Genomic DNA, 25,163 nt, shown 5'->3' on the forward strand with positions numbered 1-25,163 from the left:
GCCGGCGGGAGAACAAGCGGCGGCGGCGGCGGCTGCTGCTGCTGCGGCGGCGGCGGCGCGTCGCCATGGGGCAAAATGGAAGGCATCGTCGGTAACACCTGGGGATGAGGCGAGCCAGTAGATGGGTCCCCAGGGCGCTGACCGGACGGCACCGTCGCTGAAAGCAGACGGGGAGCGGCAGAACCCGAGCGACGACAGAGGCGCAGCTGATTGAGATGCCGACGCACCTCACCAGAGGCCCCCAAAACCAAATACATCGCGCGGCCGAGGCAGCGAAGAATGCGCCCTGCGAGCCAACGCCGTGAACCTCGATAGTTGCGATAAAATACAACGTCGCCTGGAGCAAAAGCAGGAGTCTGCCGCTGCACAGGAACCTGATGCGGCGGATGCAGCAAAGACATCAAGGTGCGATGAGGACGACCGTGGAGCAACTCAGCCGGCGAGCGACCATCTCGGGGCTGAGAGCGATACGAAGACAAAAAGAGCAACAATGCGTTCTCCCGAGAATGCGACTCTTTCAATTTCAACATCTGTGACTTGAAAGTCCGGACCAATCGTTCAGCGGCACCGTTGGACTGAGGCGAAAACGGCGCGGATGTCAGATGTTGAATACCATTGGCCTGGCAGAATGACTGAAATTCTGCGGACATGAATTGTGGGCCATTGTCGGAAACAATAGTCTGCGGAAGACCTTCAATGCAAAAGATAGCAGACAACGCTTGGATGGTGGCGGAGGACGTCGTGGAAGACATCCGGACAACAAAAGGAAAATTACTGAATGCGTCGACCAGAACCAACCATCGAGCATTCCAGAATGGACCAGCAAAATCAATGTGCAAGCGTTGCCAAGGGGAAGTGGCTTTTGGCCACGCAAAGGCTTTCCGCGGCGGTGCGGATTGTTGTTCGGCACACGCCGGGCACGAAGAACACATATTCGTAATCGCAGCATCGATTCCGAACCAAGTACAGTGCTGACGAGCAAGTTGTTTCGTTCGCACTATACCCCAATGTCCTTGGTGAAGAAGCCGTAAAACAGAGGACTGTAACGAACGTGGGACCACGACTCTGGACTGATCATTATCAGAACGCAACAACAAAACACCACGTCGAACAAAAAGTCTCTCCTTGTGAGCAAAAAATCTGCGAACCAACGGATCCTCGATCCGAGACTTTGACAACGGCCATTGCGTAGCAACAAAACGTAAAACAGTAGCAAGGACAGGGTCAGCAGCTGTGGCTGTAGCGACACGACGAAAATCAATCGGAAACGATTCGACCACTTCATCGGTTTCCGAATCAATGAACATGCAAGCAAGTTCGGAAGAATCGAATGCTTTATCCTCAGCAACAGGCAAACGGGACAACGCATCGGCGTTTCCGTGCTTAGCAGTGGACCGATACAAGATATCGTAGCGGTACTGCGAGAGGAAAATAGACCAGCGAATGAATTTCTGCGCTGTACGTGGAGGTACAGGCTTGGTCGGATGAAAAAGCGATGTCAAAGGTTTGTGGTCTGTGATGATGGTAAAGTGACGACCATACAAGAAATCATGGAACTTAGTAACACCAAACACGAGAGCCAAAGCTTCTTTCTCTATCTGTGAATAATTTCTTTGCGCAGACGAGAGCAATTTGGACGCAAAGGCAATAGGGCGATCATGGGAGCCAACTTTGTGCGCAAGCACAGCACCGATCCCGAAATCTGATGCATCTACCATCAACAAAAGGGGTTTCTGGGGATCGAATGGCGTAAGGCAAGTATTAGAAAGCAACGCCGATTTCAACTGGCGAAAGGCGCGTTCACATTCCATCGTCCAGACGAACGGAACACCTTTACGGCGTAAGCGATGAAGCGGAGCTGAAATGGAAGAGGCATTGCGCACATATTTATGGTAATAATTAATTTTACCCAACACACTCTGTAGCTGTTTCACATTTTGAGGGGAAGGCAATTCTTGTATGGCACGGAGGTGCTCTGGACTCGGATGTATGCCTTGGGCATTAATGACATGTCCCAGGTATGGTAAGTCACGAGCAAAAAACACACATTTGTCCTTCCTCAAGCGAAGACCATTTTGCCGCAAGACCTGAAATAATGTTCGTAAATTCGCAAGATGATCTTCTTCTGTCTGTCCGGAGATCACTATATCGTCCAGATAGTTTGCTGCAGTAGGGACCGACGCACAAATAGTTTGTAAATATTGCTGAAACAAGGCAGGGGCGGATGCACACCCGAATGGCAGTCTTTTGAAGCGGTACAATCCAAGATGCGTGTTAACCACCAATACGCGCTGGGATTCGTCGTCCACCGGTATTTGCAAGTACGCATCGGCTAGGTCCAACTTTGAAAAATATTTTCCCGGGCACAGTTTAGCAAAAAGATCTTCCGGGCGGGGCAAAGGAAAAGTAGCAGTCACTAGCTGTGGATTCACTGTGGCCTTGAAGTCCACGCAAAGTCTCAATTTTCCGGAAGGTTTTGGCAAAATTACTAAGGGTGAGGCCCAGAGAGAAGCTTGCACACGTTCAATTACACCCTGTGATTCGAGATCGTGTAACGTTCTTGCGACCTCATCACGCAATGCGTGGGGAACATTGCGCGCCCTGAAAAATTTCGGTTGCGCGTTTACCTTCAGTTCTAAATGTGCTTCATAGTTTTTAGCGCAACCTAAGCCCGGTGCAAAAATGTCTGCAAATTCGTCACACAGCCGAGAAACACTGTCTGTAGGCACAGTCTGATTCACTGATAGGACCTGATTTACAATAGACATGTTAAACAACTTAAATAAATCTAGACCAAACAAGTTCACTGCAGAAGAAGAACGAAGAACGTAAAATGACACAAGTTTTGTTTGTCCCTTGTATGTTGCAAGAAGGCTGCACTGTCCTAACACAGGAATTTTCTGTCCGGAATATGTAGTTAGCTTAACATTTGCGGAACGCAACGGAGGTGCGCCCAGTTGTTTGTACGTGTCGTGATTGAGCAATGAAACTGCAGCTCCGGTATCGAGCTGGAATGGTATCACTTTGCCTTCAAAGTCTAAGTCCACAAAAAGTTTATTGTCCTGCTGACGACAAGAGCGACTGTTTTGTGCAATTGGAACAGACACTGGTACAGAATCACTTGCTAATTGACGTGATTTCCGGCGACGTCGACGCACAGTTTTTGTGGGACGATCACAGTCACTGTTAGAGAAAGTGTCACCGGACGAAGTGGAATTAACGACATGAATGTCCATAGGCGAAGGTCCACGAGCCTGAGCGTCCTTGGTTCGATTCCGGCGCGAAGCAAAGGGCCTGGAATGATTGTGATTGTCTGATCTGAGCTTTTTCTGGCAAACACTTTGAACATGTCCTTTCTTATTGCAGAAAAAGCAAATAGCTTGGCGTGACGGGCAATGTTCACGCGAATGTCTAGTAGCACACCGCGGGCATGATTTCACTGCATTTGTGGGCTGGCGCGGCACACCTGGGTTAGCACGCGGCGGCAGCTGTGCGGACGGCCGCGAGGGCAGTTGACCGGGCCGCGTTGCGCGAGCGCGCCCGGCGGGCCGGTGAATGTTACACACAGCTGGCGAAGTTTCAAAAGATTCCTGAGCACAGTCAAGTGTGTCCTGTCTATCCAATATGTCTATCACTTGTTGAAGGGAGGGATTAACTAGTTTCAAAATTTGCTCCCGTATGCGAACATCAGAAACGTTCTGTGCTATTGCATCACGCACCATTGTATCTGAATAAGAAAGACCACAGTCACATTCAAAGGCACAGTCCCTAGTAAGTCCTTGCAATGTTGCTACCCACTCCCTATTAGTTTGACCGGCCGTACGTTTTGTACGAAAGAACGTATACCGTTTTGCAACCACATTAACTGTTTCTTTGAAATAGGCATCTAATGCAGACAAAATTTCCTCGTAGGACAGAGTTGCGACGTCGCGTCGGGGAAACAATTTCACTATCACACGGTATGTGGACACACCGACACAAGAAAGCAAAAACGGCTGCCGCTCATTACCTTGAATTCTGTAGGCAGCGAGGTGAAAGTTGAACTGGCGAGACCACTCTTGCCACGTCTCATCGGCTGCCACGTATGGTCGAAAGGGAGGTGCAACAGCGTTCAGTGGCAGCGGTAGCGAAGAAGCGGCGGCGGCCGCATCGGTTTGAATGGTACGTTGACCCTGGACGAGCTGTCCAAGGGCATCTAGTAACGCCTGCGTCTGCTGATTCTGCAAGCGATAAAATTCGGACAGTACATCTGGAGAATGTGGCGAAGCCATGACACAATTAAATGTAAGCAATCAGAACACTTTAAATCGTCGCCAATATTACAAACGAAGTAAGACAAACTCTTTTGCTCGTCGCCAATAATTGTAGTGTCGGTAGCTGGGCCGACACCGTGAAGCTGAGGTGGCTGAAAATGCACGCGAGACTAACGCAGACGGACGTGAAGTACTGGAACAGGATACGTAATTAATGTTAGGAAGAAAAGTACGGAGCAGGTTTAATACTTAACTTTAATTAATCCTTGTGGTACATCGATCTTCAGATACACAGGAGACTTTAAGTACAATCACTGTATGGCTAATGGCGCCTTGCTAGTTCGTAGCCATTAACTTAGCTGATGGCTATTCTGTCTCTCGGCTAATGAGAGAGAAAGGCTTCGTACAACTGGGCGGTAGCTAGGTTCTCGTACAACTGGGGTCGAGTCCTCTCTCGTATCACGAGACCTGCCTTGGTGGTGGCGCTAGGTCTGCGATCACAGTGGCGACACGCGGGTCCGACATGTACTACATGGACCGCGGCCGATTTAAGCTACCACCTAGCAAGTGTGGTGTCTGGCAGTGACACCACACACACCGTACACTATCGGTGTTGTCAGTCTGTCGCCCCTTATTGCAGCACGGATCACGTGCTCGTCGACCGCTTCTCCGCTAATCTTTGACGTATATGCAGAAACATGCTAGACGGCAGTGGTGTATGGAGCGACGTCACTGGGGACAGGAGCGGCATGAGATAGCGTTTTCGGACGAATCCAGGCTCTGTTTGTTTGAAAATGATGGCCGCATTTTGGTTCGTCACAGTGAGGCGTAGCGGTATCGACTGCTTTCGCACAAGACATACAGCGCTAGTCAAGGCCTTATGGCTTGGCGTGCTATTAGGTACAATCACAAATCTCAGTTGGTGCTTTCCCAGGGCTCTGTGGCCAGTGGAACCTACGAGAATGACATCCTGTGACCCTTAGCCATACCCTTTCTGCACAACACTCCTGGCGCTAGCAAGGCAGTGCACGAGCACTTGTTGCTGCATGAGCAGGAGCCTTCTTGGTGTCCCAGGATGCCAGCCTTTTCTCCTGGCCAACCAGATCACCTGACTTGTCGCCAAACGAAAACATGTTGAAACGACGGGTGCAGCGCTGTGACCCAGTGCCAACCACCACAGATGAACTCTGGAACCAGGTGAATACAGCATGGATGGCTGTACCACGGGACGCCATTCGTGCATATACACGTCGATACCATCAGGCATAGAACAAGTTTTTAGGATCCATGAAGGACCCTGTGCCTACTAGGCTCAACCGAGGCGACTGAAATGCTAATCATTTCTGCAGAACATACTGATGTACATGGCTTGTCAATATGAACGTCCTATCTCTAGTCGTTCAAGGTGTTCGGTTTTGTTTTTTCTGAACGTGAGTGAATTTCACATTATACACTCCTGGAAATTGAAATAAGAACACCGTGAATTCATTGTCCCAGGAAGGGGAAACTTTATTGACACATTCCTGGGGTCAGATACATCACATGATCACACTGACAGAACCACAGGCACATAGCCACAGGCAACAGAGCATGCACAATGTCGGCACTAGTACAGTGTATATCCACCTTTCGCAGCAATGCAGGCTGCTATTCTCCCATGGAGACGATCGTAGAGATGCTGGATGTAGTCCTGTGGAACGGCTTGCCATGCCATTTCCACCTGGCGCCTCAGTTGGACCAGCGTTCGTGCTGGACGTGCAGACCGCGTGAGACGACGCTTCATCCAGTCCCAAACATGCTCAATGGGGGACAGATCCGGAGATCTTGCTGGCCAGGGTAGTTGACTTACACCTTCTAGAGCACGTTGGGTGGCACGGGATACATGCGGACGTGCATTGTCCTGTTGGAACAGCAAGTTCCCTTGCCGGTCTAGGAGTGGTAGAACGATGGGTTCGATGATGGTTTGGATGTACCGTGCACTATTCAGTGTCCCCTCGACGATCACCAGTGGTGTACGGCCAGTGTAGGAGATCGCTCCCCACACCATGATGCCGGTTGTTGGCCCTGTGTGCCTCGGTCGTATGCAGTCCTGATTGTGGCGCTCACCTGCACGGCGCCAAACACGCATACGACCATCATTGGCACCAAGCCAGAAGCGACTCTCATCGCTGAAGACGACACGTCTCCATTCGTCCCTCCATTCACGCCTGTCGCGACACCACTGGAGGCGGGCTGCACGATGTTGGGGCGTGAGCGGAAGACGGCCTAACGGTGTGCGGGACCGTAGCCCAGCTTCATGGAGACGGTTGCGAATGGTCCTCGCCGATACCCCAGGAGCAACAGTGTCCCTAATTTGCTGGGAAGTGGCGGTGCGGTCCCCTACGGCACTGCGTAGGATCCTACGGTCTTGGCGTGCATCCGTGCGTCGCTGCGGTCCGGTCCCAGGTCGACGGGCACGTGCACCTTCCGCCGACCACTGGCGACAACATCGATGTACTGTGGAGACCTCACGCCCCACGTGTTGAGCAATTCCGGGGTACGTCCACCCGGCCTCCCGCATGCCCACTATACGCCCTCGCTCAAAGTCCGTCAACTGCACATACGGTTCACGTCCACGCTGTCGCGGCATGCTACCAGTGTTAAAGACTGCGATGGAGCTCCGTATGCCACGGCAAACTGGCTGACACTGACGGCGGCGGTGCACAAATGCTGCGCAGCTAGCGCCATTCGACGGCCAACACCGGGGTTCCTGGTGTGTCCGCTGTGCCGTGCGTGTGATCATTGCTTGTACAGCCCTCTCGCAGTGTCCGGAGCAAGTATGGTGGGTCTGACACACCAGTGTCAATGTGTTCTTTTTTCCATTTCCAGGAGTGTAGATATCACGTTTGGATTCCGAGCTATTGTTATGAGAGTGAACTTTTTTTCAATGTCCTATATACAAAAGCAACGAAGCAGCGAAAAAAATAATGAAAATATTTACGGAAATGTATGACTTTCGTAAAAAGCTTAGGGAGATGATGCTATAAATCGAAATCCGTGTTACGAATGGTGCTCCCAGTTCAAAAGTGGTCGTGAACCAGTCGAAGAAGTCCCTCGACCAGGAAGGTATTAGACCCCGACTGGTGACTTGATACTGAGGAAAACAGTGATCCACTGGCGCTGTCTAATTTTGAGGGACCTTGCAGAGGACACAATCCCTCTTGGCTCGTGTTGTCAGATTCTAACTGAAATTCCGAACATGCCTCAAGTTGCAACAAAGTTTGTGCCACGGTCGCGTGAAGAGTGTCGGAAGTTCCATGCGGTTTTTCGCGGATGATGCTATAGTAAACAGAGAAGTTACAGCATTAGAAAATTGTAGCGAAATGCAGGAAGATCTGCAGCGGATAGGCACTTGGTGCAGGGAGTGGCAACTGTCCCTTAACATAGACAAATGTAATGTATTGCGAATACATAGAAAGAAGGATCCTTTATTGTATGATTATATGATAGCGGAACAAACACTGGTAGCAGTTACTTCTGTAAAATATCTGGGAGTATGCGTGCGGAACGATTTGAAGTGGAATGATCATATGAAATTAATTGTTGGTAAGGCGGGTACCAGGTTGAGATTCATTGGGAGAGTGCTTAGAAAATGTAGTCCATCAACAATGGAGGTGGCTTACAAAACACTCGTTCGACCTATACTTGAGTATTGATCAACAGTGTGGGATCTGTACCAGATCGGTTTGACGGAGGAGATAGAGAAGATCCAAAGAAGAGCGGCGCGTTTCGTCACAGGGTTATTTGGTAACCGTGATAGCGTTACGGAGATGTTTAATAAACTCAAGTGGCAGACTCTGCAAGAGAGGCGCTCTGCATTGCGGTGTAGCTTGCTCTCCAGGTTTCGAGAGGGTGCGCTTCTGGATGAGGTATCGAATATATTGCTTCCCCCTACTTATACCTCCCGAGGAGATCACAAATGTAAAATTAGAGAGATTAGAGCGCGCACGGAGGCTTTCAGACAGTCGTTCTTCCCGCGAACCATACGCGACTGGAACAGGAAAGGGAGGTAATGACAGTGGCACGTAAAGTGCCCTCCGCCACACACCGTTGGGTGGCTTGCGGAGTATAAATGTAGATGTAGATGTAGAAGAGCAGAAAGAACATCGAGCGAGTGTTTGGAACTCCACGAAGAAGCTGATTATTAGGAAATATTCCTGTAATAGTTTGTCCGAAGACCCGAATGTTGGCTTTTCGGGCACGATACTGAGATTAAAGCCAGACCGTAACAGTTGGCTGCTAAAAGATATTGTCAATCAAAAAAGTATCTCAGTCTCCATCCACTATAAAAATAAAGCTCAGTTTTTTCTCGATGTCAGTGGAACTGAGCATTTCGATGTTTTGTTTCAAAGTCAACCGACGGTCATTGCCACAGACCAGCTTTGAAACGTTTGCGCCAGAAAGTTCGCAGCAAGATACCTCCGTTGTGGCGAGACAGTTCGAGGTATCTTCACAACTGCATCGTCCCTGCTCATCCAACTCAGCGAATTTTCGAACATTGTTTCAAAGATCAAGTGACCGTCTTCGCCCAGGCGTCGTCTCGCACTCCTTGACATGTTCTTATTTCCAAAATTATAATTAATGCTGAAAGGAGACCACTGATTACATAACGAAGATTCAAAATGAGCGCTGGGGAATATTCGAAAATCAGTTTTGTAGAACTGTAGAGAAGTGCAAACACCATTCACACCACTATGGGACTTCTTTGAAGGAGACAAGGTACGAGCATCTGATAGTTACGTAACAATTATACTTTAACAAAATTAAGCTGTTCTTTGACAAACCTCGCAAATGGAAGTGACAGCCACCTGACTTAGTTTGTCCCGTGATTAAGATTAGATCCTGCAACAGTCAGGACCTCAGTAGGATTTAGCAGGTAATTGAAATGTGTTTCGAAATTCACTATTAGTTGCAAACGATTATTCTCAGACGAGAGGGCGCACCATTGGAAGTGAATAACAAAGAAGATAATGTGTATGCATACGTCAAATAATACCGTGTCGACTAAGCCAGCAGTTAGTGGCCTTCCATTGGCAGGACTCACTTTCAGATCATCGTCTCGACATTCAGATTTATGCTTTCCGTGGTTTCGCTAAAAATCTCTTCAGAGCAATGCGGAGAAAGCACCTTCGAACAGGCCGCTGTTGATGGTCTTCATTATTCTTGTAAAAGCCAGCTATTTCTCCGACTGATCTGCGCTGTTCACTTTTCTGAAGCTCTGTGAGACGGAATGACTGCGTAAGGAAGCAGGGTTAGAGTTTGATGTCCTGTTGCCATGAAGATTATTTCAGATGGAGTGCTTTCTATAATTCACAATAGCTGTTAATTTCAACGCATAAAAGCTCTTTTGCATGCACTACAAGGTTGATAAGTGGCGACACCCACAGACTGAAATGTCTTTGGGCTATAAGCTAAATTAAAGTGTGAGAGTCCAAATAAATTTCCTTGAGACGGAAAAGCTTTTGTCCACAAACCAGCACGGTTTCAGAAAGTAACGATCGTGCGAAACTCGGCTTATCCTTGTCTCACATGTTATACTGCGAATCCTGGATGAAGGGCAACAAGTAGACTCCATATTCCTAGATTTCTGAAAAGCGTTTGACACGGTGCCCCTCTGCAAACTGTTAACGAAGGGATGACAATACGGAATATGTTCCCAGTTATGAAAGTGGCTCGAAGTCTTCTTAAGTAATGGAATCCATTACGTCGTTCTCGACGGCGAGTGTTCAGGAGGGACGAGGATGTTGTGAGGAGTGCTCCAGAGAAGTAAGCGATGACCGCTGCTGTTCTCTATATAAACTGATGACCTCACAGACAGGGTGAGCAACAGCCTGCAGCCCTCTGGTGATGGATGTGGTTTACGAGGAGGTGTCGTTGACTGTAAGATAACACAAAATGAATTTCTAGTTGGTAGTATTGCTACTGTGCAGCTTGACACAATCATGTCGATTAAATATCTGGGCCTAACTTTGCAATGCGATATGAAATGGATCGAGCATGTAAGATTGTAGTAGCGAAGGCGAATAGTCAACTTCGGTTTTTTGAGAGAATTTTAGGAAATTATGGTTCATTTGTAAAGGAGACCGTGTGTCGAACACTAGTACGACCTATTCTTCAGTACTGCTCGAGTATTTAGGATCTCTACCAAGTCGAATTAAAGGAAGACATCGAAGCAATTTAGAGGCAGAATGCTAGATTTCTTACCGGTAGGTTCGAACAACACGCAAGTATAACGGAGGTCCTTCGGGAGCTCAAATGGGAATCCCTGGATGGAGGGAGACCTTTCTTTCGAGGAACACTATTGAGAAGCTTTATGGAACCGGCATTAGAAGCTGAATGTAGAACGATTCTACTGCCACCAACATACGTTTCGCGTAAAGACCACGAAGATTAAGTTAAGTGAAATTAGGGCTCGTGTGGAGGAATATAGATAGTCGTTTTTCCGTTGTTCTATTTGCGAGTGGAACATGAAAGGAAATGACTAGAAGTGGTATAAGATACCCTCCGCCACGCACCAGACCGCGGTTTGCGGAGTATGTCCGTAGATGTAGATATAGGTCATATTAATTTCACTTCTATGTAATAATTAGTTCGTGCAACACCATAATTTTCCTCGCTGTTTTCTGTTGTTTGAAACCGGCCACGTTTACTGCATTTACGTATCTGGATGTCTATGACTGAAACCCATTATCACTTCTACTTCTCTACAAATTATACTCTTATTTATTTATTATTTATTAAAATCTCATTTACTGAATGACAGGGATGCACGTTGTTCATGACTGCATAAGAGGCTTTGTGGGTGTCTACTTACAAAGCATCACCAGCATCCCTTACATACGGTGATGTAAATGTGTTGCAAATTCCATTGCATCACGATGAGTACGTCTTGTAAAGAGTGAATGAGCTGGTGTAGATGACGAAGAATGTCAAATGAATGTAATGTCAAATATGAAAAACGACCAGTTAGATGTGAGAGATCTACATACTGTAAGCAATGTAAAATTAACTAATTTAACCGAATTAAGATATTCGTTACTTCATGAACATACATGACAGGTGAACTTCCACTCCAGAAACAAACTTCAGAAACATAATGCAAGCGGTTAATATGAGTCAATATATTTTGACAGTTACAAATTTTAGGAGAAAAATGGATATTTTTAACTTGAAATGACGACCGTATTACTTTATCCATGCGACCTAAATGCAATACAGTAATTACAAATAGTCATTCCAACCCAAGAGAACTGAAATTCTGCGAGGGTGTAATATTATTGGGCTTTCCGTCGTATGAAAGCCATAAGTACCCTTGGAAAGGCATTCGCCAACTTATAAGATGACACATATTCTTTGAAAGACATTTGGTTTATATATTTTACGTAACTGTAAAGATGCGCATCTAGCGCAAACGCTAATACATCGACTCCGCAGTCAGTGAAACATTTTTAACAGAATCTGAACTCAGCGTTCCGCTTCGATCTAAATAAAAAAATATGGTGGTAAAAAGTTTTGCAGATCTTCAGATTTTATCGCACTTCTTCTTGGAATGTGAAATGGTAAAAAAGATCGATTGTGAGCCATAAAAATGAACGGTCTTGCCAGCGTGCACACAACAGTTATTAATTGGTAAAATTCAAGTAATTTATGTTCGATACTGTAAATCGACAAGTTATTGTAATTAACGTGTTAAACAGTGAAAGAATTGCTTCTAAAGAAAGAGAAAGATAATGAGTGTAATTTGTGATATAGATGTGAACCAAGAAACGATCACAGGACAGGCTGAAATCTTATCGCATCAACATAGTCAGAAAATTACTTATGTAAGTTATACTGTTCTTAAATGAGCCCTAATTACTTGTGAGCATTATTTGAATATATTTAGTGTTTACCAGATTTCTTATTCTATTCTTTTCCTTTCTTTTACCTCCATCTCATATTATTTTTATAAATGTCAATCAGCCTTTACTAAAGTAGAGAATACTGCGGCATCCTAGTGGTAGACAGAAGGCTGTTCTTTGTTTTCTATACAACTCACAGCCGCCCCATTTATTAGTGTTTTCATTTGCAAATGAAATTTTTATTGTTCATTGTTAAAGATCCCTTTGGTATTAATAAAATTCATACTGAGTACGTAAAGGAATCCAGGTTGTTCTTTTCCAAACTATACAGTCCTTCGCGTAATCAAAAACTAGCCCCTTTCTGACAACTATCAGGAGCCGACCAGAAGACGGATGTCTTCGGCCTCTTTCGTGTTTCCCGTGGCAAATCTGTGCCTATATAAGTATTAGATTAAAATTGAAAAAGTTGATTTATATCAATATTTAATTTTTTTTATCATACTAGAAGGGGCACCATTAAAACTGTGATTTAGTTGTTAATTTGGGAACCTGGTCTTCATCTCAAAAGAAAATTACTAAACGTTGGTTTTCACTTACAAATTCTGAAGCAATTAGTGATCTCTTGAATGGCACCGCTTCAGATCAAAAGCCTGTTGGCGTTTAATCATCCTACGAAGCAAATGTGCGTCAGTTATTCTCTTCTGCTGAGGAATTTGCAGAAATTTTAGGCTGACATTATGCCATCCATTTTGATTCAGTTGCAGTGTAAACGGTAATGGCGTATTCTTTTTGTAATACAAACTTGTTACATATTAATGCCTTATTTTCCCCTTGAAGTGATTTACCTGCAGTACTTCTCAGTGACACTAAGAGAGTCTCGTTATGTCCTTTTAAACAAGTCTGTCACAACATTCCTATTGATCTTAGTAATTTGCGAGCAACACGGTCATGTAGACACAGAAGTCGATGTCTTTGAAGATTGGATGTTTGGTAAGAACTTCGACAGCCATTGCTGTTCTCGGTTCAATCTCGGTTCTACTTCTATTAGCAAACGCGCTTTGGCCAAAATTTTTTCAAGTTCCATGACCGACCGTTTGAAGAATGCGTCCTACGGACAGAGGATGCAGCCCCCTACGTTTTGAGGTACACTTTTGCCATCGTAAGAATTCAGGAAGGCTAGACATTTCGCGCAAGCACCACCATGGACGTGATATCAACAGCTAAAACATATGAGACTGGCAGTAAACATCAACTCCTTAAAATTCTGAATGGAGTACAGATATCAGTCTCTTAGGTACCGAAACGGCTCTGACGACCCATTCACGAAAACGAAATCAGTATGACTTGCCTGACGAATCATACAGGACGAAGACGCTGATAAAACATCTGTGCACAATAATTGAAAGAATAATGAAACAAGAGCTTGCAGGGTGGACAGAATTAACAACTACATGATACCCCAATAAACTCTGTGTTAGACTGATAAAATTAATATTTGAGATGCATGGCTGGTCAGAGAATAATTTCCACTCAAGCGAGATATCGTTTGCCTCCCACCCCCAATCCCCTTCTTATCCCCTTCCGACCCATGAATATTCTGTGGACTCTTGGTGACATTCTTAAAAATGTGGAAATGGGTCATTTTTTTAAATAAGTGGTACACAGACATTCCTATGGGACAGAAATAAGTTTCTGAATCTTATTCCGCTGTTACATTTTAAAAGAAGAAATAATTCATTCCCATTTAAGATAATTCCTAAGGTCTATAAGAGCTTTTAGAGAAAAAGGAAAAGCAGACCCATTGTATTACTCTAGTTTCAATTTAAAATGTGTTCTCTGTCAAACCGGGTAGAAAGAACGAAAATATGAAATTTCTCTTACATATTTACTTCAATAACGGAACATCTTAATTCTGTAATTTACAAAGTATTGCATTTTCCATAGAAAAAACATCGAACAGAATTGCAGAAAGTGTCATTGACTTTTATACAGATGTATTAAACAAAAGATACTGTAAAACCAAAGTTATATGTTACATGTTCAGAAAATTGACCAGTACGTAGTTAAATGTTACAAACCGTGCCGTGAAAGTAGTTGAAAATTGATAAACATGGTCAAAATTGTTATGTGTGGAACTGAAAAATTTAAGCGTGGTAAGAAAGAGAAATAAACTGTTAGTGAATTTATGAACATTTCCTGCAGTTATTCAGTATAAGAACTGACAATTTTTCCCTTGCATAAAAACTTTGTTTTATAATTTTTATAACTTAAAAGTTAATAAAATCTATCAAAACAAAATCTGAATTTACTGACGCCAAGGCCTAGCTTTCAGTGGATGGAGTTGGCAGTCCATACAATAGTTCCTTTGAAATTATTGACCTAAAGTATGTCTCTGTGAACATCAGTTTGAAAAATCCATACTTTACTAACTATACATATAGGCAAAGTAACGAGAGTTCATAAGCTTACGGAATTATTGGGGAAAATAGTAATAAAACTGCTTTTTGGAATATAGTGTAATGAGTAAAAACCAAACAAAAATGCGGTTAGAGCCACAAGTGGCGTACAACATTCCTTCATTGCGGGTTTCGTTCGTCAGGCGCGAGCAACTTCAGAAGTTTAGTAACTGAGGATCACATGGTAAATGTATCTGACCTTGTACAGCGCCGACATCGGACAATTACCCGACGCCAAACTTTATGACGCAATACAAAATTCAAAGAACGTGAGCAGAAAATATCCAGACATATAATTTGGGTAAAGGGCAGCACTATCGATACCTAAAGCCAAATGGACTGCGACAGCGATGGTGCTGGACAACGAAAAGTTTCAAGAAATTTTCAGCAACTATTTAGACAGTGAAAATTAGTAGCGAAAGCTTTAAGAAACATCAGCTTCTAACAGGCTTGCTGGACAACCACAAATATCTCCGTTAATGAAGAAGAGGATATAAATCACGTCTTGTTTACTATCGGAAGTTAATAAATTCATAAAATCGCTCTGAGATAGAACTATAGGCCATTAATTTACCTGAGGATATTTAATTTAGAGTTAATGTATGGCGAAGAACATTCTGTGTTATATGTATCACAAAGTATAGACACTACATTATATGACAGACTCCTCCGGAAAAATAATGTGCGATGTGATCCAACAATACACTGTTTTCTGTGTGTGTGTGTGTGTGTGTGTGTGTGTGTGTGTGCCAAATAAATTTTAAAAAAAGACTGTAACCAGATAAGAACCTACGCCGCACAGGCGTTGCGTTTTACCTGCTGACATGTAACATGACGTGGTCTAGCTGCATCTTACTCAGGCGGTGTCGTAAACGAAAGCAAGTTGGGTGAAGTCTGCGTTTTGCAGAACATGTCGATTCGTTTTCCTTGGGACCCTCGTTGGACTTCGGGGGCAATGCATTAGGGTTTCAGTTGTCTTCTTTCGAATATCGAAACTTCCGTGTAGTGGTAGTACTGATTCCTTAAAGATTCTTCATTTATTCGAATTTACATATCCTTACATCTTGTGTGGGATTCAGTGGTAACCGCTGAAGCGATCTTCGCATTAGTCATGGTGACAAGTGTTCCAATGACAATGTGATCTTACAGCGGTGACCACTTTGTCACAGCTGTCAACGAGTCATATTCAACTGTTTACACGTACGCGACATTTCGCACGTCCGCACGCTTTCTTGTCTGGCCAGGATATCAGAGAGCAGTTGAAGTAGTGCGACTGTTGCTATGCAACTGACCATGACACTTGGAATTTGTCCGCTACTAGACAGAACAATGCAGGTTGTCTGACTCTAAATCACCGAGTAACATCCAATATGAAAACATTAGAAACGACCACTCAGCGACTGCATCAACGTTCCCATTGCAGTCCGAGGCGTTTGGGATTTCTGCTCAATGACTGCCGACGCCATTACGATGGTGCCTGCGGTGCAGCCCGCAGCAGACAGCGTGGAGCCGTCGATGCAGACAGGTTCACAGCCGTTGTGGCGCTCTAGCGCCATACCAATACCGTGTAATCTGTGCGTGTCACTACGGACGTGTGGAAAAGATGTCTAGCACCCTGACCTGTGTTCACAAGCCTTCTCCTCCTGTTCATCACAAACCGAACGTCTTTATTTTATCGATATCATGGCAACATGTAGACAGTTTGAAAGACTGAAATAATTACTATAATTAAAAATTAAAACAATTGATACGATTGTCGATATGGTTTTTGACCAGTGATTTGCTTTTAGGACTGCACGAGACATGACAGCTGCATACATTGTACGCCTAAGTAAAATTTTACAAGGTAACGAAATTAGTGGATCAAAGTTTTCGGGATTACTTATTAAATTTTTAAAAGATATTTACGTTGTTGACTAGCGTGGAGAATTGCATCAAACCAGTCTTCAAATGTAGACCATAACAACAACAACAACAACAACATGCTTACGTTGGGAAACAAACTAGAACTCATGCTAATACCAGAAAGACTTAAGGGGAACTTCGGTAAGCAAAGTTTGGTGTTCATGCTATCAATGATTACCATTACGTAAGAAATAAACCAGCAATTGCTTTTTGTAGTCCTCTGGGTCTTCTGCGTAATAAATGTCTTTCAACGGTACAATAAATTTTTATAACGAGTTAGGCTGCTGTGAGTATTATTTTTATTTGATCTATAGGCCTATTTCATGTATGCAGCCACGAACAGGTTATATGTAATAGGACATCTTGTAAGTTTTGGTACATTTTTTGTACTACATTTGAGTTACTTATGATATCCATTAAATATAACCAAATAACTTCGCTGAAAGAATTGTCAACAAGCAGATGTAACCATACAATATCGCTGATCATTTGACTTAATTGCTGTCACGAAATTTCAGCTGGAAATTAAATTTATTTCTGATCATTATTAATGAAACGTCAGATCATAACCCACAACTGATTATTACTAGAATAACAACGAACGAATAGCAACAGAAATAACAAAACCGCTGATCATCCGTCACTAAATGTCAACTACAAATTAAGATTTATTTCTGACAACTACTACAAGAAAAGTGGCAGTGTATCACAAAACTGATTATTATTGTTACATTAACGTAATATAATCAGCAACAAATAGACAACAACGATGTTACGTGGACGTCAGGACTTAACAACGCACGTAAAACCGTATTATTCACAAGTAACTCATATGTAGTACAAGAAATGTACTGAAATTTGTAAGACGTTCTGTTACGTATAACCTGATGATGGCTGTATAGGCCAATACTTCAAATAAAAATAATACTCATAGCAGCGTAACTGGATATAGAATTTTTTTAGGACCTGAAACTACTTGCTGAAACGTTTTGTAGAACGAAGGGAAAATTACATTGTCGTCAAAAACAGCTCCTTATGAGCGTACAGTTATTAATGGCAAATGCAACAGTGAGCATCATATTTTCTATCGGTAGGTTCGCAGCTCGGTGGCTTATTTGGGGCAAATGTAAATTGCAACAGCTCGGGATTCATTCTCCGTATGTTGTTCTTTTTGCACTTGGAGGGCTCATGGGGGTCATGACTCATGACCCCCCCCCCCTCCCAGCCCCCTTCCCTTCAAAACTCAAAGGTTTCTAGGACATTTCAAATTGTGTTTAACGTAGAATACTTTTCACTGCTTGCTTGAGGGTCATCTAGCCCATGCAGAACGATTTGCGGGCAAACAGGCAGCAGAAAACGTTACAACCGGGCAAAGGCACACAATCAGAGGCTCTCTGTGTCTGCTGCCAGCGAACCTGACACGATCCGTGAGGCCACTGGCAGAACCGGCAAACCACAGGAAGTTGAGTGAGGGAAGACGGAAAGGGGAAGAAACATAAGAGAAAAACAGAAGCTTCCTGGGACGTAGGTGAAAACGACTGAAAAATAAAAGCATTTCCGACAGTTACACGTTCGAATAACATAGTGGGCTAAGTTGTATTCACAACTGTAGTATCAAGTGAAATACTGACAATGACTGCACATTTCGATTTTATATAGCGTAAATTATGGTGCTGTCAACATTGCATGAGGCTGCTTATATGTTAAGCTAAATGCGTAACAAACTCTCTTCTCCAATTTTTAAACAAATGTTTTTATCTGAATTGCAGTTCTTGGAAGCAATACGAAGGCGATCAACCATGCACTGATATCAAAGAGACTGTTGTTACATTAAAATATTTTATATATTTGTTGTCGTTGTTGTTGTTGTTGTTATTATGGTCTTCTGTCAGAAGACTGGTTTCTTCACGCTAGTCTGTCCTCTACATGCCTCTTCATCTCTGCACTGTTGCTGAACCTGCTCTCTGTAGTCTAGCCTTGTCCTTCCTCTGCTATCTTTACGTCCCACACTTCCCTCTAGAACCAAATTGACAGTTCATTTATGCCTCAAGACCTTTACTGTCCCTTCTTTCAGTCAAGTCGTGCCATAAATTTGGTTTTACCATCTTTCGATTCAGTGCGTCCTCACTAATTTTAGCGCTCGTCTGTGGAAGAACATTTCAGAAACATCTATTGTATCCTTCTCTCAGCTGTTTATCGTCGATATTTCACCTTCGTAGGAAGCTACCCTGTAGACAAATATCGTTAGAAAAACCTTTGTAACCCTTAAATTTATTTTCACTGTTAGCAAATTTCTATTTTTCTCTCATTCACTGCTTTCAATGTCTCATTTGCTAAGTTTACTGCCTCAGGATTGCTTGATTTAATTCGACTAGCTTTACATTTGTTGATGTTCATCTTATAACTTCTTTTCAAGACACGATCCATTCCAATCAACTGATCTTTGAAGTCCTTTTGCCGTCCATGACAGAATTACAATGTCATCGACAAACTTTAAACGTTTTTCTTGTTGTCATTTCATAACTATTATTATTGTCGAACTGATCACTTGAGAGAACACTAAAACTTCATTTTGACTTCTTTGTCTGAAGTGTCCTCTGTTTTCAATACTCGTTCATACGAACGCCGAGCTGTTGCTTTTGTTTTTCCATCCATGTTCTTCCCATATTTGTAGTTTTTCTGTCAACTTGAAACCCACAAAAGCTTGTCTCTTCTTTCGAAGCATGTCTATTTCCAACATTAGGGGATCTGGGGCGTTCGACTTCTAAAAGTCTTTGCGAGCTTCTTTAACACACATTGTGGTAGTCTTCTTGTTCGAGAGGTAATCAAATACTTTTTTGGGTAGTCTATTTTTGTTCATGAAATATGGGCCTCCATTTCCTCACGATCTCTAGGTTAGATTTCTTTGTTGGTCCGAATTTTTCAGCTGGCCTCAGTCTGGGCTGACACCATGAATTTTCATAGGATTTTCGTTTCCCTGATCTAGTCGAGAGGTATTCATTGGCGCACAGCCATTGTTTTGACCACAGTATTACAATGTCACATTGACATTTCAGGAGATGCAAATGTTTGTTGTTAGTTTTTAGGCAGCACATATGGATCCCCATTTTTTAAATTCTGTCGCTTGTCGCAGTTTTTTCTACTCCATTTTGCAGTACGGCCTCACCGAGGTGCTTGAATTTCTTTACCCTCGTAATGTAACCTTTCTCCGTTTCAAGGAATTTCGGTACATATATGTCATTGATCATGAATCTGACGTTTTCTACTGAGATTCTCAGCCTGTTGTGATGGCAATCCTTCATAGGAGACTGATGTGAATGGTCACTTCCTCTGGACTTTACCGAGAGGATCGCAAAGTGATTTCCAAAGGGCAGACAGTTGACTTTAATTCCAAATGGCTCTGAGCACTATGGGACTTAACAAAAACTAATTCAAATGGCTCTGAGCACTATGGGACTTGACATATGAGGTCATCAGCCCCTAGAACTTAGAACTACTTAAACCTAACTAACCTAAGGACACTAACCCTATACAGTCGTCAACTTGACTATTAGAGTTCACGTTACCAATCTCAAAATATTCAGTTATTAATATTAGTTTGCTTTTGAAGTTCTAAAACCAACCGTGTTTGCAGACTAAATTAAGGGAATTCAGATCCATCTATTACGCAACCAAGTACTCTTTTTTATACCCGAACATTTTTCAGTAGTACTACCGTCAGTGGATACTTATATTTATCTGTGGCACATGAAAACATGTTTCGACTGATAATTATTCTAAGCCGGCCGAAGTGGCCGCGCGGTTCTGGCGCTGCAGTCTGGAACCGCGAGACCGCTACGGTCGCAGGTTCGAATCCTGCCTCGGGCATGGATGTGTGTGATGTCCTTAGGTTAGTTAGGTTTAACTAGTTCTAAGTTCTAGGGGACTAATGATCTCAGCAGTTGAGTCCCATAGTGCTCAGAGCCATTTGAACCAATTATTCTAAGAATGCTAGGCGAAAGAAATAATTTACATATGCTCGTGTTATTACCTTATTTTCTACATTGTTGAGTTCCGTAGGGCCTTGTTACATCATTGTTAAGCTTGCCGTCTTCAAGTAAATGATGTTTTTATGAATTTGATTGTTGAAGTAAAAAACCACCTTATCTAAAAGCGCATTTTTATGCGTGAAAATGTTTCGCGACTGTTATTTTTTAACACTTGCAATTGGTTTCGCAGCGTCTGTCCTCATCTGCATGCTCATGGGTTCAAATGGCTCTGGGCACTATGGGACTTAACATATGAGGTCATCAGTCCCCTAGAACTTAGAACTACTTCAATATAACTAACCTAAGGACATCACACACATCTATTCTCGCCGGCCGGTGTGGCCTTGCGGTTCTAGGCGCGTCAGTCTGGAACCGCGTGACCACTACGGTCGCAGGTTCGAATCCTGCCTCGGGCATGGATGTGTGTGACGTCCTTTGGTTAGTCAGGTTTAAGTAGTTCTAAGTTCTAGGGGACTGATGACCTCAGAAGTTAAGTCCCATAGTCTCAGAGCCAGCCATATTTTCGCGGTAGGATTCGAACCTGCGACCGTAGCGTTCGCGTGGTTTCAGACTGAAACGCCTTGAACCGCTCGGTCACTGCGGCGAGCTGCCTTTAATTCCTTCCGATTTTAATTATTGTAGTATTGTTGTAGACATATGCGATATGTGGTGATGGTGGTCGTGGCGGATTGAGGGGCAGTGTCAAAGTACGAACCCCCCCCCCCCTTCCCCCCGTCCCCTGCCTACACACCAAAAATGTTCAAATGTGTGTGAAATCTTATGAGACTTAACTGCTAAGGTCATCAGTCCCTAAGCTTACACACTACTTAACCTAAATTATCCTAAGGACAAACACGCACACCCATGCCCGAGGGAGGACTCGAACCTCCGCCGGGACGAGCCGCACAGTCCATGACTACAGCGCCTCAGAGCCGGCTGGGGTGGCCTAGCGGTCCTAGGCGCTACAGTCTGGAACGGCGAGACCACTACGGCCGCAGGTTCGAATCCTGCCTCGGGCATGGATGTGTGTGACGTCCTTAGGCTAGTCAGGTTTAAGTAGTTCTAAGTTCTAGGGAACTGATGACCTCAGCAGTTAAGTCCTATAGTGCTCAGAGCCATTTGAACTATTTTTGCAGCGCACCCGACCGCTCGGCTAATCCCGCGCGGCGCCTATACACCCCTCCTCCTCCCTATCGTCTACCCTAATACAAAACCCAGCGTGTTTTGCGCGTCTGGCTAAGCGGACGACAGCTCCATTGCCGGTAACAAATTAAAAGGACTTGGTTGTAGATGGTTAGTCGTACGATGGAATGATGCTGTGCTGTTGACAGCTGCCAGAGGGCCTGGGTAAGGCGCCTGCTATTCGGCGCCTGCTGTCTGCTGCCTGCTGTCTGCTGCCCGCTACGGCTGTGGCTGTGAGCGAACAGCGCGGCCGGCCCGGCCCGGGCACAAATATTTGCGCGCCCCCGCCGCGCCGCGCAAACAAATAAAAGCGGCCCGCGATATGTTAATTACTCATTAGCGTTAATTAAGGCGTGTTTGCTCGCCATTAAAGGTAGCAGCCGGCCGTGTTTGCGGGCGCGGTCGCGCTGTTTCGCGGCCCGCTTGTTTAATATCGGCGATGCGGACAAAAGTGCTGCACTGTTCTTTCGCGGCTGCGGCCTGCGATTGACCCGCGGCCCTCTCTGGTAGCCGGCAAGTGATTACATTCTCACCAGTGTCGGCTGGCGGAGGGCGACTCGAATGCGCTGGCTTCACTCGGAAGTCCATTCCGCAATCTAGACGGCACCGTACGTGTTCATCGGGGAGCTCTTTCTCTTGCAACACTTTTAAGTTCCTATCCGTGTTGACTTCAACTTGACGCTTATTAACGAAAGTGCGATACTGTGGGACAGCAAACGAATTTGCCGCATCTACATTTACACCCATTCTTTGTAAACGACTGTGAAGTGCATGACAGTGCATACTTTGCATTGTATCACATGTTAGGGTTTCCTCCTGATACAGTCGCGTATAGTGCGCGAGAAGAATGATTGATTAGTAGACTAACTGCGGTTTCCCAGTACCCTGTGCTAGGAATACAGGATTCATTCAAGAAGAGGTAACTATCTTATCTCAAGGCACTGAAAAGGACATCTTGTGTCACCTTACACACTTCAGCGCCTTGCTTCCCTTATTCCTCGTCCCCCAGGGATCCACCGGGAATTGATCAAGGACACCCAGGCTACTTATATTCAAAGTCATGTGACATAAAAGTGGCGACTACCCGCTCCCCTCCTCTATGGATCATTGAGGGACCGTGCACTCCCTCCACACCTTCATCCTTTATGACTGGGAGCGGCGCGTTTCGTCACAGATGTTTAGCAAACTCAAGTGGCAGACTCTGCAAGATAGGCGCTCTGCATCACGGTGTAGCTGTCCAGGTTTCGAGAGGGTGCGTTTCTGGATGAGGTATCGAATATATTCCTGCCCCCTACTTATACCTCCCAAGGAGATCACGAATGTAAAATTAGAGAGATTCGAACGCGCACGGAGGCTTTCCGGCAGTCGTTCTTCCCGCGAACCATACGCGACTGGAACAGGAAAGGGAGGTAATGACAGTGGCACGTAAAATGCCCTCCGCCACACACCGTTGGATGGCTTGCGGAGTATAAATGTAGATGTAGATTTAGACACTTGTGTAGTAGGAATTACTCTGCAACTGTACAGTATAGGGAGAGGACGTGTCCGTTTGTTAATAACAATACGTTTGTACACGCCAGATAAAGTAGTCCAGAACATCCAGGTCGCCCTCCTTCAATTCCAACGGCTACATGAATATTGTGGAGGTATAAAAGGGCGCATGTAGAGCCAAGAAGGCAGGTAACGATCCTTAGTTATTTCAGTGCGCTATTAGGAAATGGACACTTAAAGTAGTAGGTGAGTTTTCTTATTTGGGCAGCAAAAGAACTGATGATGGTCGAAGTAGAGAGGATATAAAATGTAGACTGGCTATGGCAAGGAACGCGTTTCTAAAGAAGAGAAATTTGTTAACATCGAGTATAGATTTAAGTGTCAGGAAGTCTTTTCTGAAAGGAATTGTACGTAGCCATGTATGGAAGTGAAACATGGACGATAAATAGTTTGGACGAGAATAGAATAGAAGCTTTCGAAATGTGGTGCCACAGAAAACTGCTGAAGATCGGATGGGTAGATCACGTAACTAAAGAGGAGGCAGTGAACTGAATTGGAGAGAATACGAATTTGTGGCAAAACTTGACTAGAAGAAGGGATCGGTTGGTAGGACACGTTCTGCGGCATCAAGGTATCACCAATTTAGTACTGGAGGGAAGCGTGGAGGGTAAAAATCGTAGAGGGAGACCAAGAGATGAATACAGTAAACAGATTCAGAAGGATGTAGTTTCAGTAGTTACTCAGAGATGAAGCAGCTCGCACAGCATAGAGTAGCATGGAGAGCTGCATCAAACCAGCGTCTGAACTGAAGACCAAAACGACGACTACATCCCTCTGCATGCTATCACCTAGCAGTTCAGGTGCAGAGTCATGGGTCCATGGGAAGACGAGTGGTTGGAAGCCCGTAAAGCCCATAAAGTCCACTACGAGGTCGTGACATACCTCCATTCAGACATGAAGACGGGATGGGGTCCCCCTCACTCGTCTTTGCATAGGTCACAGTCCTCTGACGTATGGCTTCTTGCTCCGGCAACAGGACCCTCCAATGTGTGGCGCTTGTGGCGTACGGATCACGGTGCGAAACCACATTGTACTAGGCTGTGTTTTATTCTTAGACCAGAGGGCAGGGCAGATTTGTCAGCATATCTGCCCTCTATTTTAAGTGACGTTGAAACGACTGTGGTTCGAGTTTTATGGTTTCGTCATTTGTTCTACTTGTTTCATAAAATTTTTGGGAGCTATTCTTAATCGTTAAGGGGGTGACTGGCTCACCCGTGTTTTTTGTAAGTCGTCAACCAGCCACATTTCCCGGTGCCTTTCTTTTAGCTCTTCTGTGGTCTTAGTCTCCGGTAGAACACCTTTCACGCTTAACGTGTGTCATATGGATGATCGTGTGAGTGACTTCGAGTGGGAATGGGGAAGTGCATGAGTGTCGTTTTGTATCTTTCTTTCACACAGTGTGTGCAATTTTAGCGATTTTATCCACATTCGTTACTTTTAAAATGTATCTCGCACAAAATCAAAACACAAACACGCTTCAGTAACAATATTACGTGACATCAGCATAGGTAACATCCAGTTAGATATTTAAGGAGTCTCATTTTCACGTATTTTTCCATATTTCCCCAATTTTACGCGTATTCAACAATTTTCCTATTTTATAACTGGAGGCATTCTGTAGCGTAGGTTCAAATGGCCCTGAGCACTATGCGACTTAACTTCTGAGGTCATCAGTCGCCTAGAACTTAGAACTAATTAAACCTAACTAACCTAAGCACATCACACACCTCCATGCCCGAGGCAGGATTCGAACCTGCGACCGTAGCGGTCGCTCGGCTCCAGACTGTAGCGCCTAGAACCGCACGGCCACTCAGGCTGGCTTGTAGCGTAGGGGGAGCTTGTGTCTATATGTTTACAACAATCTACGACTATTTGTTACTAGCAACATTGTGTCACACCAGAAAACAC

Source organism: Schistocerca piceifrons, chromosome 5, assembly GCF_021461385.2.
Source record: "Schistocerca piceifrons isolate TAMUIC-IGC-003096 chromosome 5, iqSchPice1.1, whole genome shotgun sequence".
In the NCBI taxonomy this organism is placed as follows: Eukaryota; Metazoa; Arthropoda; class Insecta; order Orthoptera; family Acrididae; genus Schistocerca; species Schistocerca piceifrons.